This window comes from Pezoporus wallicus, unplaced genomic scaffold (genome assembly GCF_028554395.1).
Source record: "Pezoporus wallicus isolate ANWC-B61680 ecotype Strahan unplaced genomic scaffold, APGP_CSIRO_Pwel_v1 contig_7113, whole genome shotgun sequence".
Lineage (NCBI taxonomy): Eukaryota > Metazoa > Chordata > Aves > Psittaciformes > Psittacidae > Pezoporus > Pezoporus wallicus.
This window is the reverse complement of record NW_026642076.1, coordinates 370,482-383,536: the sequence shown is the minus strand read 5'-3', so window position 1 is coordinate 383,536 and position 13,055 is coordinate 370,482. Positions and strand designations below refer to the sequence as shown.

General features: G+C 44.2%; 1 long non-coding RNA gene across 1 annotated transcript; it reads right to left on the bottom strand.

Moving 5' to 3' along the window:
• Positions 1-1,050: 1,050 nt before the first annotated feature.
• Positions 1,051-12,920, bottom strand: LOC130608737 (uncharacterized). The gene is made up of 3 exons (XR_008974631.1): positions 12,788-12,920; positions 4,065-4,478; positions 1,051-1,319 (listed from the first exon to the last, which is right to left on the bottom strand). It is a non-coding gene; the product is annotated as an uncharacterized LOC130608737 (long non-coding RNA).
• Positions 12,921-13,055: the final 135 nt, after the last annotated feature.

Genomic DNA, 13,055 nt, shown 5'->3' with positions numbered 1-13,055 from the left:
GCGAACCCGAAGTCATGGACGCCCCTGTTGCTGGGACTAGGAGGCTGGTGGGTGACTTAGGTTGCTCCACAGGTCAAGCTGGTGTTTGCTCAAGGACAGAATGTGCTCAGACCAAGCAACCTGCCTGACCATGAGGGGCCTGGGTGCAGCCCCAGCGATGCATGGGCAGATGGCTGCACCTCAAATCATGGCTGGTCCCTGAAGGACAGCTCTGTGAGGAGCTGGGCTGTTGGGTTTCCTCCAGTTCCCACTGCAGCAGCTCTGCATCTCAAGGGAAGGCACAAACCTCTCAGATGGGTTGGAAATTCTTGTTTTTCCTGAATTTATGCAGTGATTTTCTGTTAGCCTGGAAACAATAAGGCCGATTCCCCTCGATACTACAACAGAGGTTTTACCTCAGACCATAACACTTTGGGGAAGAAATAAAGCCTGCACTCTTCCAGGCTACAAGTTACGAATTTATAACCCTATCATGAAGAAAAACCTTTCTGCATGTTCATGTAGCAATACAACAGCCTTCCCTTAAGCAGCTGCTTATATCCATTTCCCTTAGTGCCAAGCATGTTACCTGTGATAACATCTTTAAGGAAAAAAGCCAAAACAACCCTCAAATATTCATATTTGGAATGCTATCAATGAACCGAGTGCCACTCAAAGTACACTGCAGAAGAACTTGACCTTTATTCATCTCTTGAGCAAGTGTGTCTTCTCTTGAGCAAATTCTCTTCTCTTTTCTCCCCATCTTTCTGTAAGGAAGACCAGGTATTGTTTAACATTTGTATCGGACAGCTGAAAGGAGTGAGCTATGTCCCCGGACCATGTAAATCCACATTGCTGCAGCAGCATTGGTAGTGTGAAAGGGGGTATTAGACTGATTTACTGTGACCTGGGAATCAGACCTCCCTTTCCCCTACAGCTGGAACAGCAGCCTGCAGAATAAAAATCATACATCGCAGCAGCCTCGAAAGATGCTGCATCTGACTAACAGCAACAGAAAATAATAAAAATGCCCTCTGCAGAGGCCAGCAGCATCTCTTTTAATGTAGAAAATGTTGAGGGTCCCAAAGACAACCGCTTAGACAGACATTACTTCCAGTTTATTAATAGCAAGGGCACAGTGGCAGCTGACAGGCTGTGGATGTCTCAGGCATACTGTAAATCTCCAGTTGTTAGGTGTTCCTGCTGCTCGCCCACGTATGGCATAAATACAGCCTAACATGACTGAATTATATAGAAAAATGTTACCAATTACTCTCCTTACTTGGATTCCTTCGGCTTGAAGCCAGTGGGCTGCGCTGAGGGGGGATCTGCAGCTGATGCTGGAGCGGAGGACAAAGCTTTCTTTAAAAAATAATAATAAGAAAGATCCTCTTTTTGCGCAGAACAGTAGGATTTTTCCCTTGCCCTAAGATTTCTTGCCATTTCATTATTTTGTATTTCAGATAAAGCCTTCCCACTTTAACGAGGAACATTTTTCCCCATCGGTTTTAATGGTATAATAAATTGCGTGCAAGCAAAGAAAAAGCTCCCAAAAAAAGGATCCGTAAAAAAGTTGCAGGAGACCGAGGCAGGCTTTGCAGAGAGAGAGACAAGAGTTACAAGCTAATTTACTTTGCTATTCTGTTCAGGTTTCATCTGTAAGCAGCCTGGGTCTCCTGCCTTTACTGGCTCTTTGGGAGGCCATATTCTCATGGGTGTTTCACCTTCTCTGCTCATGTTGGTGCAGCTGCACAGGGGCAATGGAGGGTAGTGAACTGAGGCTGCCCCTCTGTGGGAAGGTCATGATGCTACAAGAACAGGGAGGACACTGGTAATTTTTGCCTGAACACCTCATACAGGCAGTTAGAATCATAGAATCATAGTTGAAGTGCCCTGAGTGGTTTGCTGTCAGAGCAGAACCCTTCTCCTCCAGGTTTGCATTAATTCAGTAGCCACAGGCTGCATGTTTCCCTCTGCATGCAGAGCACAGCAGACCTGGGGGCTGTTACAGCCCCCATCTCCTAGGTTAATTGTACATATCAACTCAGCTGAAATGCTCTATCAAATAATGCACTTATGTAGCCTACCTTAGTGCCTACATCCCAAGAGGTGTTATTTCCAAGAGTTCAGAGAGGACACAGGGAGAGATTTAGGGCAGGCATATGCAGAAGGTGGTGGGAGAGAGGAAAGGCATCTGTGGGCATGTAGAGGTCTAGGGAAAGAGGGTGGACATGGAGACATTTGGGGAGGCAGTAGGGTTGCAGAGGAGATGAGGGGAAAGAAAATGTAGAAGAGTAGGAGACAAGGAAAATAGAAGAGGCATGGCTGTGAGAGGGAGCAGGGAGCCAGAGAAAACATTGAAATGAAGGTTACTGCTCAGATTGCATGAACCAATCTTACGAAAGACAAAACACTATGAAAAGAGATTGCAAAAGGCCAGAGAGGGCCCGTGAATCACTGTAGTGTACAAATTCTTGAAGATGTATTAACTGTTTACTCTAGGCTCCTGAAGAGGCATTCCCATATTTGATTTTCCTTGGTAAATCTACTTGTGTCTAAATACTAGCCCTCTACTAAAACAGGCTGAAAGAAACTTCATGTTTCATCTGAATTTTAAATTGCAATGTGGAAATCAAACAAGCTGTCCGGGATAACGCTGAGACAGGTTTCTGCATGCATTTGCTTCCAGTCACTTGTAGCTGTTTCAGATGCTCAGCCTCTTGCCAGGGCATATTTGTCCTCAAGGATGCAGCTCACGTGTATGCCTGCTAAGAATACTTGATTTCCAAGTGGAAAGCTCTTAAAAATAAATCTTACATGTGCAAAAGAGTCGATTTTCCTCATTCTTTGGAGCTGGCAAATTTGCATTGAGAAAAATGCAAAAGTGAGCAGAAAACATTTCTGATGGCCAGCCCCGAGGAGGACCAATGCATGAATTCTCTAGGAAACAGGTAACTCTTTACTTCAGGGATCAGCCTGGCTCTTTCATACTGGCTGTGCATTTCTGGCTGTGCCAAGGTGGGCTATGCTGGGGGCTCTGCTGTATCAGGTGGAATGCGTGCTCACAGCATGATCAAAGAAGAAATAGGGAAAAAGTCCAATCTTTCCTCTGGAAGCCTGATTTATACTTAGGAGAGAGACAAGTTGTCCGTCTTGGGACCCAGTCTGAAATCCAATCTCTGTTGCAGAAAGCCAGACTCTCCCTATGCAGAGAAACAGCTACTGTTCCCCATGTCTGCTGTGTGATCCCTTTCTAGTGGCTTTTGATGGGTCCACTTGTCCCTTCCTCACCCACTCAGGGGGATGGCTGTGACCCTGTCCTCCATACAGCCACAAATCACATCCTGGCTTGCAAACAGAGGAGGTGAGCTATGTCACCACAGGAAGCCAGAAATAAAATAGAACAAATTCTTGCCATCCTTAAAAAAGTCATCCCCCCACAACATGATTTAGAGGGTTTTCCTCTCCATGGATTAACTACATTTTTGTCCCTCCTATCTGCCTCCTGTATTACTTACTGAGCTGTAAAATATTGTTAAAAGCAGGTTGTATATAAATATATATATTTAAAATGTAAACATAGCTTGAGATATTTAATAAGAGACATAATCATCTAATATTAGTTTGCTGGCATTTACATGACCAGAGCAACTCGGATCCAGACAAAACTAAATCTTTGCACTCTGAACACCTCAGAAAGTCAGAAATGCTGCCTAAAACAGAGGGGCTGTCCAGGCTTCACTCTGCTTCTGTTTAAATTACCGGTAAAATCCCATTTTTTCTAAACCAGCACCTTGCATTTGTGCTGAGCTCTCTCCATGGTTGGGATTCAGGCCTGGTGCTCCTTGAAACTCACTATTTTTGCCCAAAACATGGTACAAACCAGCCCAGCTGCCCACAAGACTGCAGCACTTGCTGGCAGGCAGGGAAGGGCAGGCACATGCTTTTCCTCAAAATCCATCACCATTTTAGGTGCCCAGGCATGGCACTCATATGTAACCATATGCAAACAGAAATGTGTAGAAAAGATCAAGTACAGGCATCTTATTGTCTCTCCTTCCCCCTAATAGATTGCTGAAAAATACCTGCTAGCAGCTTATTTTTCTTTGAAAAGTCTCCATAGGTCTTCCAGGAGACTTCTTCCCTGTGTTCTGCAGAGAAAGACGAGGAGGCTCCTTCAGACTCTGCATCCCAGACAACCTCTGTGCTGGTTTTCCTAGCTGACTCTTTGTTCAAGCATGCGAGATTAGTCTGCTTAATATAATCTTGTATTCTCTGCTTAGTGAAGGCCTCTTTAGAAGCAGTGTACTCCGTTTCCAGCCTTTTCATATTTTTCACTGTGAGAGCAGAGCTGGAATCTGATGACCCAGTCCCATGGGGAAATATTTTTGGCTGGTACTGGTTACCGCCAGACCATGACAGCTTGCGTCCATTAAACATATCTGCAATGCATTAAGGAGATGAGAATCTTCAGCAACAGGCAAAGTCAATTCGTTGTTCTGGTAACAAAGAAAGAAAGGAAAATCCCATTAGTCATTTACTCCTGAAGGGCATATTGATTGATGTAGTTAAAATGTTCACACTAAGATAACCTTATTAGATTGAAAATCACTTTCTTTTCAAGAGGATCTACTAGGCTTCAATTCAACAAAGCCATTAAACAAATACCTGGTATCCAAGGCATACCCAAGTCCCATTGGTGAGATTTTCTTAAATAGGTTCCACCTAACACTTAAATGCCAAAGCTTAAGATAGCGACAAAGGACAGCATAATGCCTGTTTGTGTTCAGATAGGCCCAAAGTTGAGCAACCAAATACCTTACATCGTAACACCCAATAGTCCCTCTTCTCCAGTAAGGCTGTCTGAAGATTGCATCAGTGATTTCATTATTAACCCAGTTTACTTTGGCTATAAAATGCTGTACAGCTGAAACTTACTGTATGCAGGCTGAAACAAGCACTTTATATTCATTTCTAGCACTCAGACAAATTATTTTGGACATTTTATGCTACATGCTGATGAAGAGAAAAATAAAAATGTACAGTGGAATCTGTCTAATTGGACCTGCTGGTGTCCATCTGACCATGTCAATTAAATAAAGACAAACAAAAAGGAGCTCTCAAAGGACTCGCAGTGAATAAACCCAGGGTAAATACCGCATGTTTTTTCTTATTGCATTATTCTGTATAGTGGTGTGTCTGAAACATAAACTAGCCATAAAAAGCAGCTCGCCCTCCTGTTTGCAATATCTAGTTAATTGTGTCTGTATCTTCCCTTCATCCACTCAGCTTGTTTAATGTCAAAAGAGAAAGGAGGGAAAAGTAATAAGGTTAGTTTGGCAGAACTAGAGCTTCACAACCTCCTCTTCCCCTATGAACCTCTGCCTGCCAGTTCCCATTGGGCATGATGCTCCTCTGCTCTGACCGCAGAGACAGCTCTTCACAGGTGTTTTACCGATGCAGGAGGCCCAAAACCTTTCAGTGCTCTGGTTGCCAGCTTTGGGGCACCCATGGACCACCTCCAGTCTATGTAGTTGTCTCTGTCCACACAGTCAGAGTGGTGTCTGCCAGCTGTCAGAGTCCATGGACATGCACACAAGTGAGCACCACAGATGAGCAGGGGACCACTCCATGGGACATGCTCCTCACCCCTTGGATGGGCTTCCCCAGTGCTACAATTTCTGAGTAGCAAAAAACCAAGCAGGAGCAGCACAGCACCATCCATGGTGAAGATGCTGACAAGGTGAGGACCCAGCCAGCACTGTTTCTGTGGTACTCTGGCAATGGTCATCTCTTTTGACTTGTTGTGTACTAAGCATCATAGGTCTGAGACAAGGTGGCTAGTGAGTTTTAATCCACAAGTCTGACCTAGTTTAGTTTCTTAATACAAGTGCCTGACAGCATGAACTCAAATGCTACAGAGAAGCACATGTATAGGGTATCAATACCTCTCTCTGTCAATCAAACTTCTACATCTCATTAAAAGAAATCACTGAGCTGGTCTGGTAAAAGCCATATTCCCTAACTCTGTGTTAATTCACATTAAGGACTATCTTTAATTCTTGTCTTATGCTTTTCTCAGGGTAAGTTTTTTCAGTTCTCTGGAACTTTTCTTCTGATCCAGGACTTGTGAAAACCAATACCAATGATCTGGAGAGATCCTAAAGGTTTCTCTTTTACTACTCTTTGGTCTGGGCTAGCTATCTGCATCTGATTTTAAAGCACTTAGCTTTACCAGTCGCAGTCTAACACTGCATCTTTTGTTGCTGGGGCAGAAAGTATCTCATTATCATGCAATCTAATTGTGTTGCTTGATTATTATCTCTGGAGAACTAGCTTTGGAAAAGTTTGTCATTTCTGCCTTTCATGAACAACTCTGTCATTTCTCTTGTAACAAATTAATGTTAAGATTCCTTTGCTTCTTCATCATACTTTAAATGACATACTTTGAATGACACCACCATACTTCAATGAAATCTCTGATGTCATTAACTCTACTCATGGTTGTACTGCTGTCCTTTTGCAAAATCAGGTCAGCTAGATCATGTGCATTGAGGCTTTGTCTGGTCAGATTTTAAATCTCTCCATAGACTGAGATCCTACAGCATTTAACAACCCTCATGCTGAAAATAGTTTTGTTAATATTTAATTGGTACTTCCCATACTCCAGTACGTGTCAGTTGCTCCTTATCCCCGTGTACTGCAGCTCCGAGAAGAGTCTCAGCCTCTCATTTGTCAACTACAGGCAGCAATGAGATGTATGTGAGCATTTTCTCCTCCAGGCTGAAGAGTCCTGGCTTTCTCAGCCTCCTCTTATGCATATAGACTCCAACCTCTACATGTCTTGGTGACCCTTTGCTCCAGTACACCCATGTATCTCATAATGGGGTGCCCCAAAATAGACACATCACTGCAGATGTGCCTCAGCAGTGCTAAGCAAAGTGTAATAATCATATCCCTCCCGCTTGGGTTTGGAAGTCAAGTCTCACCCAGAAGTTTTGGTCACTGCTTCCTCTAATCAAGGGCTGCATTCATCTCCCCGCTTTGAAGTCTTGTAACTGTAATTTGCCTTGGATCACAACACATGGATATAGGCAAGCTCAGAGACTGCTCTGGGTCAAGTCAGTGCCATTTTCACAACATCTGCATGTCGGGGGCCATCCTGGCCCCCCGTCTGTGCCTGGGACTTCTCTTCATCTCTGCATGTCTCCTTCATGCTGCATTTCACCTAGGTAAGTCGCCGTGCACCATCACTGCTTAAAACTGGCTGCTACCCTTGAACTTTTCCTTTTAATAAATGTTTGAAGGACATTTTATGGTGTATTCTGAATAAGGCTTTTGAAAACTTTTCTCTTGCAAAAATAAGGGATTTGAATTAATAAAAGCACGACTGAAATGAGCACTTTTCAAACCCAGCAGAAGCATGCGAGTTGTGAACATGCAGGCTTAGCTCACCTGCCTGGTTCTGTGCAACAGCAGCACCAGTGCCTAGGGTAAGATCTCATCCTTAACGTACAACTTGTCTAGGTTGCCTGATCACCCTTCCTATCCTTGACTTACCACTTCTCTTCCTGTAGTGGAGAGTTATTTCAAACAGACTTTTCCAGGCCAGGTTGAACGGGGCTTTGAGCAACCTGGTGTAGTGGGAGGTGTGTGTCTCTGCCTGTGGCAGGTGGGTTGGAACTTGATGAACTTTAAGGTCCGTTCCAACTCACATCATTCTGTGATTCTCCCTGTGCCACTCTACACAAAACCACATAGCTGACCCTACAGAAATCATGTATCAGGTGGGTAAAGCCTTCACGACACACAGCTTCTGGCTCTGTGCTTGTACCTTGCCTTCCAGGCTGAGCCATCATGCTCATCAGGACAGTCCTACTGAGCAATATGAGTGACAGTAGCTTTTATAGGACCTTCTCTTGGCACTGAGTACATCAAGACTACACAAGTCCTGGATGAGCAGTTTCCCCACAGTCTGAAATGCAGTGCTTGAATGTTCATGTTGAACTTTTCCAGGAAAATGAAGAGGATCAGATGAAGTGTTTTACTGAATTCTAAATATGGGGATTTTTTTTGCTTGCATGATTGCTTTCATCAAAAGAATACTCGAAACAAAAAACTTGTGGCAAATTAGAGGGATGAAATGCCACTTTGAAAGTGCCAGAATTAAAGATTTTTGCTTTGGAAGTGTGCCTCCCCCTCTCCATCATGAGCCATTCTGGGATTTTGATATCCAAGCATCACATTTGTCACTTGGCCTGATACATATTCCATCACAAAGCCCAATCTTTTTTTGCAAAATGCAAATAAACATTTTGCTAATCTGGCCAGATAGGATTGCCACACAAAGAAGAGTGCTCTTGCTTTTGTAAGCTGGGGAGTAGTATTAAATAGAAAAATCAGTCACATCAAAATGACAGGCTTAAAAATCTAACAGATAATGATAAGCAGCCCATTACAATGTTACAGGAGATTGTCCACTAAGTATTCACAAACACATCTGTAGCACAATGGCACATCTTCTCCAAAGCCATATCTGTCCCTGACATCAGAGCTCCCCATAAAAAGCAAGTGCATTCAAAGCAACATTTATTGGCTATTTCATCTGAAGCTTCACTTTCTCTGTAGCTCTTCTGTTCTCATAATAATATGCTGAAATCTACTCAGAATATTTTAATCTTATAGAAATAAAACACAGCTGAAGTAGTTGGAAGGCGAAGGGTTCATGAGGCAATTTCCTCTGATTCATTGGGAGACAAAGATAGAGCAATGACTGCATTTGTGTTAATAACAGTGGAATTGCCGTTACCTCCATATTTCTTTGGCTGTTGCTGTCATGTCCCATCTCATAACCCCCCTGCTCTCAGCCATGGCCAGGGTGGATGTGTCCATGGGAGGTCATAGCAGGACCTTCTGTCATCTCCATTCTGGGGCACTGCCCTGAGCTCAATGATGCTTTCTAATTGAGATGCCTGGCCCCATTTGGGTATTTCCATCACAGCTGCCAGCTTCACTATCAAAACCTTGTTTTCCCTACTCTGAACAATCCCATCATCCCCCATTAAAAATCAATCTGAATTCACCATTTCTATGACCATGGCCCTTGGGTTGGAACACCTGCTGGGTGCAAGGAATCCCAGGAAAACATTGTGAAGCTGAGAGCTACTTGTGGGACTGTTTAAACCACGACAGGGACCCAGTATCCCAGGCAGCTCCAATGGGTGCTGCAAACACATGGCTAGAGGTGACACCTTCCCGTGGGATCATCCCAGGGGAAATGTTATTGTTTGCACAGCTTTGGCTCCCCAGGCAGCAGCAAAAGGCAGAGAGTGCAGTGCCATCAAATGAGGATTAAACTCCATGCTGTACCACAAAATGTCAGGGAAATTAATTCCAGTCATAGGCTGCTTGTACATATCCCAAAAGGTAGAGGAGTGCTATGTACACAAGGTTAGAGAGACTTTCATACATAGACATTGCAGGGGAATTTCCACAGCACAGTGGGTCTGGTGGGAAAACTATGTAAATATGAGTTTAGTCAGCCTCTGCTTTCCTTTGCTGTCTTCAAGATATTTGTAGGGGGTATCTTTTCCTCTAAGCAATGCCTGTTTGATCCTACAGGAATTATAATGTCTGGCTCTATAGCCCAATGCAACGAACGGCATCTGACGGTGCCTCTGCTTTGTCTATCTTTATGACTTTGTGGTAGGACTTTACAATGTAATAGCTGATCTCAGGCGCTGCCTGACCCACAGCCCAGGAGGGACTGTGGGCCCCAGTGAAGGGACTCTGTTGCTGCAGTCTCCCTGTTTTGTTGGAGCAAAGGGGCTTGCTGGCACAATTAGTGCTGTTGATGTGCAGAGCTACAGCTTAATACCACTCGCCAAGGGCACGCTGTGGTTGTGGGAGTCTACACTTCCTTCAATGTTAAAGAAGCAGCTGTATGTGTGTGTATATGCATCTATTTACAGATCCAAGGAGAGCAGCTGACTACTTTCCTAATAGTGTGCACACACGCCTATTATTATTATGCACATATACTTTTAATATGTAATATAACACAATGTAATATTACATATATATAAACATTTATGGCCTTTAATTGCAGAATGAGGCCATTAAAAGCAAGCAAATTTTTTCACCTATTTCTGCCGTTGCAGTTGTGTCCAGACTAGATCTCCAGATTCCAAGTTATAACCACTAGTTTTGTATATAGAACAGTCTCCTAAAATAACTATTTGTGCACTTTGTACTTTCAAAGACATTTGGAAAGCAATTGCTTGCTGTAAATCACACAGAAGACTCTTGAGTGGTCTCCCGTTGTGCAGCCCTTACGCCTTATTACATCCTACCATTCCTGTAAGAAGTGGCAGAGCGGGTAATACTCATCTCAGCAGTGTATTTCAGTTGGAAGTGCTGAATTAAAAAGTCTGGATCTCACCATAGTGGTGACATCGGCTCCAACCAAGGGGCTGCTTACCTCTCTGTAACCCGCAGTGGCCATTAACAGACTTATAGGAAAAAATATACGGCATATATGCGATGATCTAGGTCCTGGTGATTTCACTCAGCCTCAAGGTTATAAAGACTGTGCTACTTCTGCAGGTGCAGGGGTGAGATTCCTCTGCTTGCAGCCACTAACGCTCAAATTAAGAGTTTTAAACATTTATTCTGTTAAATCAGTAACTTCTACTATTCTTTTGCATTTGTAATATAGAGGCATAAACAGCTTAGGAGGGGCATGCAGAATCATACTCCCAGCCTCCACCGCTGGGATTTTAAAATAAACCTGATTTTAGCAGGTGCCGTTTCCTGGGCCACAGAGCATACAGGACTCATGCTGTACACACAGCTGAGGAGCTACAGTGCATGAATATGCTTCAGAAAGCCTGGCTCTTCAACAGGATAGCAATTACACGACGCAGTAAAATGAAGCAGCTCCAGCTGTAAATCATGGTTATTAGTGTATGTTCTGGGATTTGTGTCATGAGAGACAAGTACTAAACTGAAGTTAGATTGTCTGAAAGCACAGAAATCCCTGATTAACATTGCCAGTGCTTCCGGCTCTTTCAAGCTCTGGAAGGCAAAAAGACTCATCTGACAGTGCCGACAGAGATTTACTGGGTTTGGCTCAGGGTAACAAAACTGAAGTTACTGCTGTTGTGGCTTTGATTTCTAACACTGCAGCAAACTGCAGGTAGAAACATTCTGTGCTCATTTCGGCACACAGGACCTGATCCTCTCAACCCCACAGGGGTCTTTCAGCAGCAGAGTCCCTGCTGCTTCACATTGCACAGAAAGAAGCCCATGCACTGCTGCCTTTCACCCTGCCCTCTGCAGAAGTCAAACGTTTTAGTAGAGATCAAAATAGCACTTCTTACAGGTGGCAAATAATGCATAAGTGATCCTTTAGCCCCTAAACACAGAGCTAAAGGTAGTAGTCAGGATGCATCCAATGAAACACCAGTGGTGTAAATTTGCAGCAATACTGAGTAAATAAAGTTACTGCAGGCTTGGAGCAGAATAAATCACAAAACCGCAGGCAGTTGTGCTGAGAAAGAGCTGAGAAGCTCTTTGATGTCTCCTCCTTCCCTTGGCAGAACAAACTGCAGTTACGCTATCCAACTGAGCCTCTTCTTTATGCTATGCTTTCTAAAGTGTGCAACTAGATACATAAACGTTGTGGAAAGTCTCAGGAAATGACACATATATTCATGAAACTGCCTAGTAAACTACAAATTCTGAAGTAGAAATTTATGAAGGTGTAATTTGATAAAAATAATGAAAAGAGATAAATGAATATGAACATTGTTTATGAAGAGAAAACAGAGACTGGGAAAGAAGCCAAGAGCCAGTGGTGTCAGCACTGACCCTGTTGAGGCACAATCCTACCAAATTCCCTGAAATCCATTTGTCCACATGCTATCCATTGGTGCTTTGGCAAGAGGCAGCCTGCAAGGCTGCGATGTCCCCAGATGCCATTTGTAGGGTCTGTCAGACTGAGGGTTGGGACGGGGAAAGAGGAGGCACTGACTCAGCTCTCACCAGCCCTCAGCAGATTCTGGAGAAAATATCTATCTTCTTTTTAATTTTTAATTCCTTTTTTTTAGTTAAGGTATCACAGAATTATCACAGAATCACAGAATGGTTTGGGTTGGAAGGGACCTGAAAGATCATCCAGCTCCACCTGCCTGCCACAGGCAGGGACACCTTCCAGTACACCAGGTTGCCCAAAGCCCTGTCCAATCTGCCCCATCTAGGATGGGGCAGCCACAGCTTCTCTGGGGAACCTGTTCCTGTGCCTCAACACTCTCACAGTAAAGACCTTCTTAATGTCTAATCTAAATCTCCCCTCTCTCAGTTTAAAGCTATTTTTCAGTTTAGAGCCATTCCCCCTTGTCCTGTCTCTACATGCCCTGGTATGTTATACTGTGGTCTGGCTAGCAGCTTCTCCCACATTTCAAGGAAGTCTGATTTAAGGGAGGTCTGGGGAGGTCAGCCCTGTATCTCTCCCCTTCCCAGCACTCACCCTTGTGTTTCCACCACCGCCTGCTGCCAGGAAGGGGACAGCCCTTGGGGCACCCTGAAACTTCCTCCTTCTCCCTCCATAACCCCCTTAATGTGCCAAGGTTTTTCATGCAGGAGTTTGCTTTTCATCTCACAGGTGAAAGGGAAAACAGGAAAGGAAAAGCAACAAGTAAACATGAGTGTAAATGGTAACGCATCGTCTGACACTCACAGCAGGGCCACAGAAAAGCTTCCTCCCTGTAAAACCCTGGACGTCACAGGCATTCCAGGACAGGCTTACCTCTCTGGGCAGGAGAATCCAGGAGAGCAGGAGAGGACCCTTTTACGAGGGGCAGACAGAGACCTGCTGCCAGGGAGGTGCCTAGGACACCCTCTTGGTCCTCAGTGGCCCTGAGTGTTGGTGGAACGTTTCCCCTTCCTGTTCCATTGTCACATTGTCCTCCTTTTAGGGCCAGCTGCTGATGTCATGGTTCCCAGGCTGTAACAATAGGGAAGGCAGGGAGATGGGTGCTGCTGCCAGCTTGCCATCCTTCCTGGAAATTTCAGCA